Below are 18,430 nucleotides of genomic sequence, written 5' to 3'. Positions count from 1 at the left end.
CCTTGACCCCTATTGAATTGATCAAGCTTCATTCAGGCCTCTCTTACTTCCCATATCAGTATAAGCAATTAATAAGTTTCTGAATGTTTTTTATGCTTAATTAAAAATTTTAGCATTCATATTTTACCTAAAATATTAAAGTTAAGGGGCACCTGGGTGGCTCAGTCGGTTGAGTGACCAACTTCAGCTCAGGTCATGATCTCACGGTTTGTGAGTTCAAGCCCCGCGTCGGGCTCTGTGCTAACAGCTTAGAGCCTGAAGCCTGCTTCTGATTCTGTGTCTCCCTCTCTCTCTGCCCCTCCCCCACTCATGCCCTATCTCTGTCTAATAAACATTAAAAAAATTTAAAAAAATTACAAAAAATTACACTTAAGCCAAGCCTTTAAGTTCCTCCAAAATAATGTATACCTTTTAGAATTGTTTAACTCTGAGAAGCACTCTCATATCTTTCGTCCATTCTAGCTTATCTCTTCTGGAGCTATTAGTCATATTATAGTTTTCCAATACATTCTTAGTTTCCAAACATCTTCTACACTTTCCATATTTTCATCACTCTGTGATGCATTCTGGGTAGCTTTCTTTTATCTACCTTATGATTCAATAATACTCTATTCAGTTAGAAAAAACTATTCAGTGTTTTCTAGCCTGTCCACTCAATTTCATTGTTAAAACTCCTATTTAGTATTTTTTTTCAAATCTGACTATTCTTTTTTCATGATTTTTTCTTTTTTCCTATGATTTTTATTATTTTGACATCTTAATTATTAAAAATATACTCATGTAGTTTATTTTAGATTGTCATACATCATGTACTTGTGCTTATCCTATTAGCTGTGACTGCTGACTGTCCCTGAAAATATACCATTGTTGTGTGTGTTTTGTAATTTTTTATTTGTTTGTTTTGAGCTCATTTTTAGCAGGACTTTTTTTTTTTTTTTGGTAGGAATCTCATGGGAATTGTTTGCTACCTCTTCCATGTACTTGAAGGGTATCTTTGGTCTTGGATTTATCTCTATGCATTTTTTTTTTTTTTTTTGGTGATTCCTTAGCCTTGTGGAAAGGTTAAATTCAGTCTCTAATCCTGTGTGTAGCTCATGTTTGTGGTTTTAGTTTCTCAAAGGATAGTACATTTTCCCACCCAAAACATTAGGTAAGGCAAGTATTTTTGGCACTTTTTTTGGACGATTGGAAATAATTTTTCTGGTATTTCTTTCACTGAGAGTGTAACAGTTTTATGCAGTAGTCTCAGATTCAACCTTTCACCTCACATAGAATTAACATGTAATTTTCTGTCTATGCATGATGCTGAGCCCAAGACCTTAATGTTAGAGCCTCTGAGTTTACTCAGTGATTATACCCATTTCACTATAGCCAGTTTATGAGGTTACCATCCTGGTTTTAATTTTTCTTTTTGCTTCTAGTACTTGATGATTTTTCTTAATTTCTTTTGGCTTCAGAAACATATTTCACTGGATATTTTAATTGTTTTGCTCTATCAAGACTAGCTAGGCATTTGTACCAGAGAAAGTTTCCCATTAGCTGGGCCTACTATGCTAGAATTTTAAGTAAAAAAATGAAGTTCTAGAAACAAAAGCTTTATGGCCAATAAACATATTTAAAATATTCAACTTTATCAGTCATCATGAAAATGAATGTCAACACCACAATGAAATACCACTACATGCCATGTGAATGGCCAAAATTAAAAAAAAAATAGAAAATGGTAGATGTTCTCAAGGATATGAATAACTGATATATTGATAAAATACTGCTTGTAAGAGAATATATTGGTATAGTCAAGCACTTTCAAAAAATTTTTGCCAATAGCTACCAAGATGAATATATGCATACACTATGACTCAGTAATTCCACTCCAACAAGATATACACTCAACATAAATAATTTTTATCTTCACCAAAGGCATGTGCCAATATTTATTTGTCCATTCTGCTATTAATGTACATTTGTGTAACCTCCAGTTTCAAGCTATTATGAGTTATCTGTTATGGATAAATCATGGGAATAATTTAATCTAAAACAACTATTTTAAAGTTGTAGAAATTCAAACTTGTGAAAGTTAACTGATTTACCCAAGCCAGTTAGTGACAGCTGACTCTGATTTGATAAAAGCCAAACTCTGATTTCTAATTCAGTACCATTTCAAACAAGCATTTTTAAACATTGCCTAGGACCTCAAAATCCCTAGAGAAATATTATGAATATAATGCAAAGAGTATGTGTGTGTCTTTTCTGAATAAATGAAATAAAAAGGAATGTCTTATGTCATTTAAGTTGTTAACTATGTGATATTTTTACTATCAAATGCCAACAAGAATTCCCTATTGTTATGGTTTAAAAGGATCCTTAAATAGAACAGCCATTTCCCTGCCCAAATTGTAAACTCAATTAAGAGATAGGTAAGGAGTAAAGGAGATAGCAATAAAAATATAGGCCCTGTTGTTGATTAAGCTGATGTTACAGAATGTGGCTTATATAAATTTTCTTTACATTCAGAAGTAAGCCTCCTTGCATTTAGGGCATGGAGTAGTGGAGCAGAAAGTTTGTTCTTTGAAAACAGATTTATTTCACAATGAAGTAAAAACAGAATATGTCTCTGGAATTCTCTAAATGGAATGAATACAGACCTCAGAATTTGTACTGTCAACTCTATATGCTTTTTATTAAGAATACACATTCACCATAGCTAAGACTTTGTGGTATGTGAGGGAAGAATAAAATGAATGACAAAAATAATTTTGGTTTAAGTTTTCCCAGGATTCCAACAGGTCAGAATACCAGGATGCTAATTTATCAGAGTCCACAACCAGAGAATCTCAAAACAATGAGGAGAAATTTCCCATAGAGATTCATTTTGGAATGATGCATTGACTTTATCTTATGAAGAACATACATCTTATTCATTTGAAATGGTGACAGCCCCAGTCACCAAGTCTTACTTTAGAATTATTTTTCCTTTTGTATATTTCAGATTTTTAATTCCTGTTTTTGCTTTGGTCCCACATTTCTGGTACCCAAATGCTACACTCAGGGTGGTCTCAGCCTAGTGACATAGCCTTCATTATCTTCTTGGAACCAATATCATCAGTCCTATGCCACAGTAACTTCTCCCACTCTCTCCTGCTAAAGAAATGTCTGGTCTTATGAAATATTTCTCATAAAGATGGGTTTATGTTTATTCCAAAATTTATTTCTGCTGGAGTATCACTGCAGATTTCTGAAGTGGAGCTGATGATGCCACTTTTGAAATGTATTCCCCAAGGAACCTAATAATGACTAATAACCCACTCATGTGCTCCTTAAATCAGTGCCTTCCCTCTGCTTTTGAATCTTCCAAGGTACAATCAGCATTTACATCTGCTATTTCCTTTTTTCCCTTCAGGGGTGGAATGTGCCTGTAATGTGTCATTCTCCTCTGTTGTTTCTCTACGCCTTTCAGGAAGACAGTTTAACCTGCTTCTTAAGATGGTATCTTTTAATCTCTGACATATGCAGGGTTATTACTCTTTACTTGATTTGCATGCTTCCTTTTCTTTTGTTTTCCATTTGATTTCTGACTCAGACATTTGTTTTATTAACATATTCTTCTATATTTCATTTTGTGGGTTCACATATAGTGAGAAGTATAAAATCAATAAAAATTTGGCCTGTCAAAATTATTCTTTAGACAAATCATGTTCACTTTCACTTTCCTGAGTTGGATAATAGTACAATGTCTAACCTAGGTCTGAACTTGATCTATCATTTTTCATCTTACTCCCCTTTAAATTCCTCAGACTTGTTCCCTTAGGGCACAGATTATAACTAAGTTCCTCTTAAGTAAATGTACTGCCTCAAAACTCACCTAATAATTCTCTTATACTATTTTATACTCTTCTTTGTACCCTTCTCCCATCAAATATGTCCAGATTTTCTGTAATTAATCAGTATAGTTGTTCTTAATTATAAATTATGTTCCCAAATTGCTTTTTCACCACTGGATTCTTTATCTGCAATCTTTCAATAATATACTGGATCTTGATCCTTACTGAAGAATTATATCTGGTTGTTGACCAATTACTTTCATTTCTTTTTCTCTTTGATTTCATTGGGTTCTTGTCACTTTTTCTAAAACTAATGAAACCGTGGTTGTTTCTTTTTTAAAAAAAAAAATTTTGTTTATTTATTTATTTTTTAGAGAGAAAGCCAGTGAATGGGAGATGGGCAGAGAGAGGAAGACAGAGAATCCCTAGAAGGCTCCCCACTGTCAGCACAGGGCCCAGTGTGGGGCTCGAACCCACAAACTGTGAGATCATGACCTGAGCCGAAATCAAGAGTCAAACACCTAATCGACTGAGCACCCAGGCACCCTGAAAATTTGGATATTTCTTACTTTAACAATTTACTTTTCAGAGAAGTTAGATATGAAACAATCTTCATTTCTTTTTTATAGCATTCTATTCTCGAGTTTGAGATCTCATTCTTTCCTTTCATAAAAATAAGGTGTTGTATGCCTATGAGCTTTACTTTTCTTCTAAGTAAGTAAATATATTATTTTCACTGTTCTACTGCTCTTATTCTGATATTAAAATTGAAACATACTTTTCAAATCACTCTAAATCCTTCTTGTTTCCCTAAACACTTCTAACTCCTATGGACAAAATATGGGAGTAGACATTTTAAACTGCTTTATTACATTTGTGTTTTCAATCATTTTATTAACTTATTTCTCTACCTCAGGATGACATATTCTCTTTAAAATCAATTTATTAGTTTTCTAATAAAATCTACCACATTTCTGTAGGTGAAGCCACAATTTGGGCCTCTGTAATTTAAACTCATAATCACTATTTTAAAAATTAATAAATCTAGACTCATCTCATGACCATTTGGTGGGACAGTGATGAACGAGTCTATGGATCAACGATATGAATTCAATTATTCCTCCTGAACACAGAAAATAATTTTTAGGAGTGAATATGATCCTCTAGCCTTCATGAGTTTAGCACTAACACTTTAAAGTTAGAATAAGACACACTAGTGTGCTGAAGCACATATATATTTAACGTATTTGCTTAGAGACTTAGCTGAAAAAACATTAAAACAGAAGCCAAACATCTTTGTCTAAAAGGCTGATATCTAGAAAGACTTCATTTCTTTAACCAATTGTTCAATTTGATTCAGCTGCCTCTGCTTACTAAGGTCCCTACAATATTCATGTATCTGCTGAGGTCCACATGAAGCCCCAAACATATGCTTCAGCCAGTGTTCATATACTCATTTGATTACTATCATCTGGGGTATACATATTGTATCAGACTAAGACTCATTGGGTCTGCTTCTAGCTGAGACCTGTGGTTGGCCTCATTTTGTTGCCAACCCGGCATGTTGCTGAGCAGCTCAATTTCCCTTCAGGTGACAAGATTCATTCAATTTTCACTCAATGCAGCCCTTTATACAAAACTTGCTTCTGGTTAAAACCACTCAAACTGTGGGGTGCCTGGGTGGCTCAGTCGGTTGAGCAGCTGACTTCAGCTTAGGTCATGATCTCACAGCTCCTGAGTTCAAGCCCCACGTTGGGCTCCGTGCTGACAGCTTGGAGCTTGTATCCTGCTTCAGATCTGTGTCTCCCTCTCTCTCTCTGCCCTAACTCACTTGCATTCTGTCTCTGTTTCTCTCAAAAGTAAATAAACATTAAAAAATAATAAATTTAAAAAAACATGTAAACTGTGATGACTTACTGTATTAGCTACATACTATTTTATAACAAATTATCCCCAAATTAGTGATTTAAATTAGACACATCTATTATCTTACAGTTTTTTCTTCTCAGAAATGTAGTTGTAAATTGACTAGGCCTTCTGGCTCAGGATCTCCTACAATGATGCAATCCAGGTGTTAGCTAAAGCTGTGGTCTCATCTGAAGACTCAGTTGGAGGAGGATCCACTTCCAAGGTCATGACATAGTTGTTGGAAGCATTCAGTTTTTCATCAGCTATTGTAATGAGGGCTTCAGTTTCTTACTGCCTATTAGATGGAGACTGTCTTAAGTTTTCTTGTCATATGTATCTCTCCAACATGACAGCTTGCAAAACAAAAAGCAATATAGAAAATGCTAGCAAGATGGAAGTTACATAATTTTGTAACCCATTCATGTAAATGTCATCCCATAACTTTTGCCATATTTGTTAGAAGCAAGCTGCTAGGTAAAGCTGAATCTCAGGGTGGAGGAAATACACAAAGATGTGACTACCAGGAGGAGGGGATCATTGAGGGCCATCTTTGAAAACTTCCTATCACATTTACCAAGGTGAAAATTCCATTTGGCTGACATCTGGGTCCTAAAGTGGCCTATACAGGTCACATCATTTGAAAGCCAAATAAACAATTATGAAAAACAGCATATGGCCCAATAAAAGCCTGTACAAACTGCCAAGAAAAAAAAAGTCCAGTACACACACTTAACATCCAAAGACAAAGCTGAGTTCCTTGGTCCCAAAAGAGCCTCTAAATATGTTGTTTTGGTTCACAATCCTGTACTCTAAAATTTTTCAAGGGTTTGAGGAAACCGCATTCTCTATTCCTCTGTTCAATTTCGAAATATGTTAGAAGATAGTTATAAAGCAGATGACATTCAAGACATCACTTTTTTTACTGTCATAGCTGATATTGGAAAATGTGGCTTATGTTTGTGGTCAAGTTGACTTTCTATTATTCAGTCTCTGAATTAGAAAGTTTTACCTACCTACTCTCGGCACTGTCAGACCACCATACATTTCTTTCACAAAAGTAGTCTTCCTTTACAATTTGTAAGGGATAAAGATATAAAACCTGCTCTCTGTAGGGATGCTCACTCCTAAGGAAAGAATAGAACAAATGTTGAAGATATATACTCTCTGTTTATTCAAATTCAACAATAAGATTAAGTTATTCTTTCTTCCTTGAAAAAGAGTAAGTGAAGACACAGGTAAGTATAGTTTTCTTCACAAGGCAGGAAACACTAAGTGGAATAAAAAATGTTTCCATACCTAACAACAGTGAATGAAAGGAAGAATTACATTACAATCTAGGAAGAAGTTTCCTCCCTATCTGCACCCTTTTACCTTATGTGGTGGAAGTTATCTAATGAGAAATGATCTTCATCAAGGAAACGCTGCATTAAATAAATAATTACGAGGGTATAGAACAATAGAGTGAATGTCAGGAAACACGTGTTCTATTCTTGCACACTTCACCTGACCATTCACAAGTTAACTTAGATTTTTTTTAAGTTCAATTTCCTCTATATAAGGGTAAGGATGGACTCATAAGGATATGAATGATATCTACTAGATGAATGATTCTCAATGGGGAAGAAAAAGCATAATTTCTTAGGTAGGGAAGTAACATGTTTTTCCCATAATATAATAGATTGGATAGTATAAAAATCCCTCCCTGTGTAAATAAATAGAAAACTAAAATAACCTTGCAGTCAGTTGCAAAGAAGTAGAAATTAAATATCTTTCCTCAATAGAATTCCAGAGCTAGATGACTGACTTCATGGGAAAGTTCCATCAAACATTAAAGCAACAAATAATATCAGATAAGCTCTTCTAAAATAGAATAAGACAGAATATTCCACAACCAATTTACAATCTATAAGAGTCTTCAAATCAAAGGAACAACCATATGAAAAACTAATTTCACTCATTAACATAGATGGAAAATTTTTAAATATTAGCAAAGCAAAACCAACAATGTAATAAAAGATGGTCTGTCATGACCATGTTAGATTTATTTTTTTATGAAATTTATTGTCAAACTGGTTTCCATACAACACCCAGTGCTCATCCCAACAGGTGCCCTCAATACCCATCACCCACCCACCCCTCCCTCCCACCCCCCATAAACCCTCAGTTTGATTAGATTTATTCACAGAATACAAAGATGGCTGTCTTAATATTAGAAAATCTATTAATCAAGATATTTAGACTCATTAATATGTTCTATTTATTATAAGATTAAAGGAGAATATTGAAGGAGAAAATAACATCTCAATACATGAAGAAAATATTGATAAAATTCAACAGTTGTTCATAAAAAATATTTGCAAGGTAGGCATAGAAAGAAATATTTTTAACTGATAAAAATATCTAAATAAGCAAACCTAAAATAATGGTGAAACACTATTCTGTTTATAATCAGGAAGAAAGCAAGAAGCCCTAATATCAACACTTCTATGTAGCATTTTAGTAAGTTCTAGCCAGTTCTCTAAATGTAAAACAACAACAACAAAACCTCAGAGCCCCAATATGTGCAAATTAGAAAAGAAGAATCCAAATTCTCATTATTGGGATAATATTTGATTGCTTATATAAAAAACAGGAAAATCTGGGGCACCTGGGTGGCTCAGTAGGCTAAATGTCCGACTTTGGCTCAGGTCATGATCTCGCGATTCATGGGTTCAAATTCCATATCGGGCTCGTGCTGACAGCTGAGAGCCTGGAGCCTGCTTCAGATTCTGTGTCTCTCTCTCTGCCCCTCTCACACTCATGCTCTGTCTCTGTCTATGTCTCTCTCTCAAAAATAAATAAACATTAAAAAATAATAATAAAATAAAAAATAGGAAAATCTACAAATTATCAAAACTAATAAAAAATGATTCTTATATGTAAATATGAATAATTACATTTTATGAACTATTATTGGTTAAAAGTGTTATGTTATTTTTAAAGATATTTCATTAATAAAATTAATTAAATAATAACAATAAGTTACTTTGAAGTAAATTTAATAAAATTGTATAAAAATCACATGGAAATTGATATTTTAGTATATATTTATTTATTTTGAGAGATAGAGCATGCAAGCAGGGGAGACACAGAGGGAAAAGGAAGACAGAGAATACCAAGCAGGCTCTGCACTGTCAGCACAGAGTCCAATACAAGGCTCAAACCCACAAACTGTAAAATCCTGACCTGAGCCAAAACCAAGAGGCAGACACTTAACCAAGTGAGCCACCCAGGCACACCTGGCATTTATTAAGAGTTATTTCAAATATTGATAAAGACATATACAATATTCATACATACAAAAACTAGATATAAAAATTATGTAAATTCTCCCCAAATTGATCCATGAATTCAATGTTGTTTATTCATGAAACTTCTTATTGAGTCTAAAATTTACCTGGAATAACATAAGACCCAGGATAGCTAAGTCAATTTTAATGAAGATATAATTTGAGTGGGTAACAAACACTTTTTATATATTCTTATAAACCTACAATATTTTAGACGACGTAGTGATAGTTCAATACATAATTGGAAAGTATACACTGTTTAAAAACTTATAGATAAATGCATATATGGAAACTTTATATGAAAAATCTGGCACTACAGATTAGTGGAAAAAGTGCTATTCTTTTTTTAAGATTGAGTCACCACTTACGCTGGTTCATCACTTTGCTTTATGACGTGCACACCTGGTGTGTTCAAGTGTGCATGTGTACTGTTTGTGCCATTTGTGTATCCCTCTCACTTCCCGAAGTACACTCATGAGCACAGTACAGTGGGGGAATCAAGGATGAAATATTTAAGGATTGGTGCATGATTCTTAAAAATGAATTAAACTGTTGGGGCACCTGGGTGGCTCAGTTGGTTAAGCATCTGACTTAGGCTCAGGTCATGATCACACGGCTTGTGGGTTCAAGCCCTGCACTGGGTCTTGTGCTGACAGCTGAGAGCCTGGAGCCTGCTTAGGATTCTGTGTCTCCCTCTCTCTCTGCCTCTTCCCTGTTTGTGCAGTTTCTCTCTCTCTCTCAAAAATGAAACAAACATTAAATTTTTAAATTAAAAAATTAATAAAACTTTTTAAAAGGAATAAAAGAGATAGAGTCATCTACATAAAATAAATTTTGAGGGGGTCATATAAATAGAAAATATGTAAACGGTTACCTTTGGAGGAAATCAGGTAAAACGTACATGATATCTCTGTATTGCTTCTTAAAACTGCATTTGAGTCATTTGAGTCATCTTGAGCCATTATCTCAAGAATTTGCTTAATTAAAAATAGAAAATAAAATACTAGAGTTCATCACATATAATTATGAGTGACTGATATTTAATGAAAATATAAATTTGTGCCTCTGTTTGCATAAATGTGGTTCAATGTTGATCACAATAAAAAATGCACTACCCAATATGAGCCCTTATCAAAAATTTTTTAAACCACTGAATTTTAAATAAGTTATCTGGGAAAAGTGATCATTTATATCAGAAATATAAACAAAAATAGGTATATATTTCCCATCATGTATAAAATTAATTCTTGATTAATTAAGAACTTAAATATAAAGACAAAACTATTGAACTATAAGGTGAAAATATAGGAGGATTTTAAAACAAAAACAAAAGAGCCAGAAAAGCTGTGAAGAAAACAGTTGATAATTTCAATTAAAATTAAGACTGTTTCTTCATAACAAAAAAAAGGAGAAGATAACCAGACACTGGAAGAATTTATTTATAAATTATATAATTAATAATTATTAGAATTATACACATCATATGTTAGAATCACATATATAATTAATATGGTAATCATATATATGAATTATACATAATCATGATTTATGTGTATTTTTAATATATTTTATTATATTATTTATATGTATTAACATAGTAATCCTACAAATCAATAAATGGAACAAACAACAAAATAGAAAATTGGGAAATAGACATGAACAGATTTTTCAGAGGAAGAGAAATACTAACTAACATCATAGATAAATCTTATAAGATAGAGTTTAGCAAAAGAGGCTAGACATAAAATAATATAAACTGCACATTTCCATTTACAAAAAGGTGAAAAGCAGACAAACTATATAATATAGTGTTTAGGGACACATGTAAATGTGACAAAACTATATAGAAAAGAGGGAAACTATAAACATAAAATTCATGATAGTGATTTCCTTGGGTTTGAAAGAGAGATGTTACTAAGCATGAATACATAGGAGGCTTTAATAGTTTTTAATTTTCTTTGAGTGAGTGGTTTTACTTTATCAACATTTTTAAAACTATACATATATGAATAATGTACTATGTACATATGTTTTAATAGGATATATTTTATTAAGTATTTAAATATAGAATTAAAATTAGATTAGAAAGACTCCCCCCAACTGCCTTCAAATAAATAATCATTACACTAGATCAAAATTCCACTTTTAATGCAGGGTGGACATAGCCTCACATAATGTGTGTGAAAGGCTAAAGTTCTGCACTGCTATCACCAGGGACCTAAAGTAAAACATGCTCATAACTTCTGTGAAATGTGGGAGATGTTTTAGGTCAGGCTTATTCTGGAATTACTCTTTCCAACAAAAATTAGAGTAGAGTAAAATTCTTCCCATATTTACAGGGCAGCTGAAAAGATATTCAGCATTGAAAATAGTGACTGTATCATATACCTATAAAATCACAGTAAGGAAGCAGAAAAAACTATTGTTCTGGTATTAAGCAGAAACATCTGTAAGTTTAGTGTGCCTTGAAGCAAAGCAACCTCCTTAGAAACAATTAATGAACACACAACATGTAAGAAGAGTGCTTATACAATTAAAGACAGAAAGATAGAATTCTTTGTCTTTCATGTTAAATACCTAGGTATAAGATGCCATTACAAGAAGATTAGAAAGGAACACAAATTGTGAAAGGCTGATGTAAAATACTTAAAGGTTATGAAATAAAAGATCTAAAATTGATTCAGGCCATAAAATTTTCTTTTGGTCTCACATGGCTAAGAGTTGCTCCAAACACTAGTGAGGAGGAAATCATTTTATACCAAAATAACATTGTGTAATATTTGTAGATTTTTACAAATGTATGATGGTGTATTCATGTAGACATTCAGGTTTAAATTTAATTCATTAAATTACACAATGTTCTAATGCTATATTGTGGATTTAGTAATTTTCAAACTGTTCTTACACTTTATAGAGTATTGGGTTAAAAACCATTCTAGGTAGATTGGTAGATGGAATAGACAGACATGCCAGTTATTATCTTACCATCTACTTAGAAAAGTTCTTAAATCAATAACTTAGTTTTCTACCCTAAGAACCTAACTAAAGTAGAGCAAAGTAAAGAAAGCACAAGAAAGAAAATAATAAAGATTAGAATGGAAATAAATTAAGGAGAGAATAGAGAAAAATAGATAAAATCAATGAAAAAAATATATTTTGGAAAGATTGATCAAATTGACACATTTTTAGCTATACTGGCCAAGAAAAAAGAGAAAGAGCAAGAAGGAAAGCTAGAATCAGAAATGAAAGTAAGGATATTACTACCGAACGTATAAAATGTAAGGCCTTATAAAGGAATACAATGAGCAATTGTAAGCCAATAAATTATTTAACTTTGATGAACTGAACCAATTATTAGAAATATACAAACTACTAAAACTGACTCCAGAAGAAATAAAACATCTGAACAAACCTATAATAAGTAATGAGATTGAATTAGTAATAAAAAAAAAAAAAGCTACCAACAAAAAAGCCTAAGCCCAGATTAGTTCCCTGGTAACCCTTCCAAACATTTAAAGAATTAGCAAACTAATCCAAATCTCAAACTTTTAAAAAATGTTAAGAGGAGGAAACATTTCCCAACTAATTCTATGAGACCAGCATTAGCCAGATACCAAACCCATATGAAGATATTACAAGAAAGAAAAACTAGAGACTAATATTTGTAATTAATATATGCATAAAAATAGCAGCAAACCAAACCCAGCAACATATAAAAAGACTATACAACATGATCATATGAGATTTAGCCCAGGAAAGTAAGGTTGACATGACATTTAAAAATTAACGTAAAACACCATATTAATAAAATAAAAGGCAAAAACTGCATGCTCATCCTAGTAGATGCAGAAAAGTATTTGACATAATTCAACACACTTTCATGACAAAAAAAAAATCAACTCAGAATAGAAGGGAACTTCTTCAATCTGATACAGGAAGTCTATGAAAAACCCACAGCTAGCATTATACTTAACGATGAAAGACTGAAAGCTTTCCACCTAAGATCAAGAACAAGTTGGGGTGCCTTGGTGGCTCAGTAGGTTAAGCAGCCGACTTCGGCTCAGGTCATGATCTCGTGGTCCATGAGTTCAAGCCCTGAGTCGGGCTGTGTGCTGCAGCTCAGAGCCCAGAGCCTGTTTCAGATTCTGTGTCTCCCTCTCTCTGACCCTCCCCCGTTCATGCTCTGTCTCCCTCTGTCTCAAAAATAAAAATAAACGTTAAAAAATTTAAAAAAGAACAAGTTAAAAATGTTCACTTTTACCTCTGCTACTCAACACTGTAATACAAGTTCTAGCCAGGGCAATAGGCAACAAAATAAAATAAAAGGTATTGGTATTGAAAAAAGAAGTAAACCAATCTAAGCTCACTAGGACATCATTTTATATATAGAAAATCCTTGATAATCCATAAAAAAAAATTTAGACCTAGTAAGCAATTTCACCAATGCTGCAGGATATAAGATGAATATAAAAAAATGTATTTCTATACAATAACAATAAACAGTATGAAAACAAAATTAAGCAAATAATTACATTTATAATAGGATCAAGATAATAAAATATTTAGGAATAAGCTTTAACAAAATAAGTGCAAGATCTGTATACTTAAAGATACAAAATATCATTGAATGGATTATGGAACTTATACATAGAGAGAAACAGGGAAAGGAAGGTGATAGTACCGAGTGAAAGATAAGAAATTTCCTTTAGTTCCTCACATTACAGAGCCAATTCCCATCTAGCACTGCTCTCTTCTTTTTTCTATCCTTTCAATTATACATTTTTCTACCCATTTTCCATCTGCTTAAAAAATGTTACTTTATTGGCTAATATATGCCAAACATTTTTCTAAGCATCAGTAATATATTGGTGAATAAAATAAAGGCCCTTGCTCTCATGGAGATTATATTATAGTGGCAGGTGATAGACAACAATAAACCTAAAAGTAAATTGTACAAGTGTCAGAAGGTGATAAGTACTATGGAAAAATTTTTAAAAATATAAGCATAAAGAAGACTAACAATGTGGTGTGTAAGTGGAGTAGATGGGTTGGTGAGTCAGGTGACATTCAAATAAAGACATGAAAGAAGTAAAATATTTTGTCCTGTAGATATGTGGAGGGGGTAGGGGTGAAACAAGGCTTTCATACATATACAACAAGACAAAGACCTTAATGCATGGGTATGCTTAGAATATTCAAGTAATAATAGCAAGGATGCCAATGTGGGTAGATTCAAATGTGCTGAAACAAAGCAAAGAGAATATTAGGAGATGAAGTTAAGGACATGACATAAGGTGATAGGTTATGTACGAAATTGTAGATCATAGATAGGATTTTGGCTTAAACCTTAAGTAAAATACAGAACTATTGGAGTGTGTTGATCAAAAAACAGATGGTAGCTACACTTGGGGTGATTGTAGCATAATGTATATTTGTTGAATCATTTTGTTACATACATAAAACTAACATACCATAGTGTGTCAACTCATGAAACTATTTTATTTTTATTTTATTTTTTAGTATTTATTTATTTATTTATTTATTTAATATAATCTATTGTCAAGTTAGCTAACAGTCTATACAGTGTGCTCTTGGGTTTAGGAGTAGATTTCCATGATTCAGCACTTACATAGATAAGAATTTATCCAAAGGATATCCTTTGCTATTGCTGGATCCTAGGGTAATTCTAATTTTAACTTTTCTAGGAACCTGCACACTGTTTCCAGAGCAGCTGCACCAGTTTGCGTCCCCACCAACAGTGCAAAAAGATTCCTCTTTTTCCACATTCTTGCCAACATCTGTTTTTTTCCTGTGTTGTTAATTTTAGCCACTCTGACTAGTGTGAGGTCGTATCTCAGTGTGGTTTTGACTTGTATTTCCCTGATGATGAGTGATGTTGAGCATCTTTTCATGTGTCTGTTGGCCATCTGGATGTTTTCTTTGGAAAAGAGTCTATTCATGTCTTCTGCCTATTTCTTCACTGGATTTTTGTTTTTTGGGTGTTGAGTTTGGTAAGTTCTTTATAGAATTTGGATACTAACCTTTTATCCAATATGTCATTTGCAAATATCTTCTCCAATTCCATTGGTTGTCTTTTAATTATGTTGAATTTTTCCTTGCTGTGCAGAAGGTTTTTATCTTGATGAGGTACCTGTAGTTCATTTTTGTTTTTATTTCCCTTGCCTTCAGAGTCATGTTGAGTAAGAAGTTGCTGCAGCTGAGGTCCAAGAGATTGTTTCCTGTTTTCTCCTCTAGGGTTTTGATGGTTCTCTGCCTCACATTTAGGTCTTTTATCCATTTTGAGTTTATTTTTGTGTATGATGTAAGAAAGTGGTCCAGTTTTATTCTTCTGGATTTAGCTGTCCAGTTCTCCCTGCATCATTTGCTAAAGAGACTGTCTTTTATCCATTGGATACTTTTCTTGCTTTGTCAAACCTTAGTTGGCCATACATTTGTGGGTCCAATTCTAGGGTCTCTATCCCATTCTATTGATCTATGTGTCTGTTTTTTATGCCGATATCATACTGTCTTGATGATTAGAGCTTTTTAGTAGAGACTAAAGTCCAGGATTGTGATGCCTCCCACTCTGGTTTTCTTTTTCAACATTACTTTGGCTATTTGGGGTCTTTTTTGTTTCCATACAAATTTTAGGGTTGTTCTAGCTCTGAGAAGAATGCTGGTGCAATTTTGATTGGGATTGGATTGAATGTGTAGATTGCTTTGGGTAGTATTGACATTTTAACAATATTTGTTCTTCCAATCCGTGAGCATAGAATGTTTTTCCATTTCTTTGTGTTTTCAATTTCTTTCATAAGTTTTCTATAGTTTTCAGCTTACAGATCTTTTACCTCTTTGGTTAGGTTTATTCCTAAGTATTTTATGGTTCTTTGTGCAATTGTAAATGGGACTGATTACTTGATTTCTCTTTCTGTTGCCTCATTATTGGTGTATAGAAATGCAATCAATTTCTGTACATTGGCTTTGTATCCTGTGACTTTGCTGAATTCATGTAGTGGTTCTAGCAGCTTTTTGGTGGAGTCTTTCAGGTTTTCTGTGTAGAGTATCATGTAATCTGTGAAAAGTGAAAGTTTGACTTCTTCTTTGCCTATTTGGATGCCTTTTATTTCATTTTGTTGTCTGATTGCTGAGGCTAGGACTTCCAACTCTATGCTGAACAACAGTGGTGAGAGTGGACATCCTTGTCATGTTCCTGATGTCACGGGGAAAGCTCTCAGTTTTCCCCTTTGAGGATGGTATTCACTGTGGGCTTTTCACATATGGCTTTTATGATGTTAACATATATTCCTGTTATCTTGACTTTCTTGAGGGTTTTTATTAAGAAAGGATGTATTTTGTCAAATGCTTTTGTCTATTGACAGGATCATATGATGCTTATCTTTTCTTCTATTAATGTGATGTATCACACTGATTGATTTGCAAATATTGAACCGGCCGTGCAACACAAGAATGAAACCCACTTGATCACGGTGAATAATCTTTTTAATATACTGTTGGATTCGATTTGCTAGCATCTTTTTGAGAATTTTTGCATCCATGTTCATCAGGAATATTGGCCTCTAATTCTCCTTTTTAGTGGGGTCTCTGTCTTTATTGGGGCTTAGTTGTTGGGTATCAATGTAATCCTGGCTTCATAGAAAAAATATGGAATGCTTCATGAATTTGCACATCATCCTTGCACAAGAGCCATGCTAATCTTCTCTGTATCATTCCAATTTTAGTATATGTGCTGCTGAAGCAAGCACAAAAATTAATTAAAATTTAAAAATACAGTACCCACAAAGTGCAATAAAGTGAAACACAGTTTTAAATTTTTTTTAAAAAAGAGTAATTTGATCTAATTTAAATTTAAATAATTATAATAGCTGCTGTGTTGAGAGTAGACTATAAAGCCAAGGGTGAAGCACAGAGACAAGTACAAATGAGAAATGATCATGGCTTGGATAAGAGTTATAGCACTGGACATGTAAGAAGTGGTCATATTTAAATCAATGCTATTTCCTCATAAGCCAGATGTAAGGTAGGAGAAAGAGGGAGGAATCAAAACTGACCCTACTATTTCTGGCTGATATGCTGGGAAGATGAATGTTCAGCATACAAACTATAGTATTCTTTCAACAAATGTTCTTTGTATCTGAAGTGAAATAATTAGCTGTCTGTGACTTACAATAAAATGATTCCTTCAAAATTAAAATGATATCTAGACTACTTGGATCCCAATTGACAGTGTAGTCAGGATACTTGTGCCAGAGTGGAGCAAACAGGAAAGCAAAATAATATACAAAATAATAAATTTAAAAGCCTTACTCCAAGGGTGCCTGGGTGGCTCAGCAAGTTAAGCATCGGATTTTTGCTCTGGTCAAGATTTCATGGTTCGTGAGTTCAATCCCACATTGGACTCTGTTCAGACAGCTTAGAACCTGGAGCTTGCTTTGGAGTCTGTGTCTCTCTCTCTCTCTCTCTGCCTTCTCCTGCTTGTGCTCTCTCTTTCTCTCTCTCTCTCTCAAAAATCAATAAACACTAAAAAAAGCCTTACTCCTGTCTAGCTATGCCACATGCTACAAAGTACCTTATTTTAAGTCAATTTAATCTGGCAAATGAATGAGGAAATGACAACTCTTCAGTCTAAGAATTCCTTTGCCAACAGATCTCACAGTTCTTTCATCTCCTGAGTGGAATTTTGTTGATATCTTCAATTAGAACAATATGAGATATTTAGTATATCAATTAAGCAAAGGATTTGAAGAAGGTGGAGCCCTGGTTCCATTAAACTGAAAAGAATGACACAATTATTTACATTGCCAAATTTTCCTGCTGACAAGCATGCACTTGCCAGGCTGACAAGCAGGCACGCCCCACAAGCACTTGCCAGGCTGAGTGGAAGAGAAGCAGATGAAGAAAAATATTTCTACTTTCCAGAAATTGTATCTCACTCTACAGAAAGAACATAGCCCCTCCTATCATTTTATCTCATATATCTATTTGTTAAGACAGAAGTAGCTTTGTAACATTTAGAGAATATCCGTATTTCAAATATAAGCATAATAATGAACTCTTTTCAAACTGAAAAATTTAGGGGTTATAATTTTTGAAGAAGAATTAAGATAATTCCAGACATTATATTATCATTTCCTTCATTATAGGGAAAGAGAAATAGAAGAGAAAACAAAGGCAGAATTTACTAAACTTTTAGGGGGAGAGAAAGCACAAATAATGCAGAAGGTTTTCAAGGCAATGTTAAAAATCTTGGCTTATATTTAATATAATGTATTGCTATTCAAAGAACTTTAATGGCTGTGTTATTATCTGAAAGGCAGGAAACTAAGGTTTTGAAAAGTTATGTGATGTCATTCA

General features: G+C 33.4%; 1 non-coding gene across 1 annotated transcript; it reads right to left on the bottom strand.

The window, feature by feature from the left end:
• Nucleotides 1–16,714: 16,714 nt before the first annotated feature.
• LOC145714827 (U6 spliceosomal RNA) lies at nt 16,715–16,821 on the bottom strand. The gene has a single exon (XR_014137018.1). It is a non-coding gene; the product is annotated as a U6 spliceosomal RNA (small nuclear RNA).
• Nucleotides 16,822–18,430: the final 1,609 nt, after the last annotated feature.

The sequence above is a fragment of the Panthera onca genome, chromosome X (genome assembly GCF_046562875.1).
Source record: "Panthera onca isolate mPanOnc1 chromosome X, mPanOnc1 haplotype 2, whole genome shotgun sequence".
Lineage (NCBI taxonomy): Eukaryota > Metazoa > Chordata > Mammalia > Carnivora > Felidae > Panthera > Panthera onca.
This window is presented reverse-complemented; position numbering and strand designations above follow the sequence as displayed.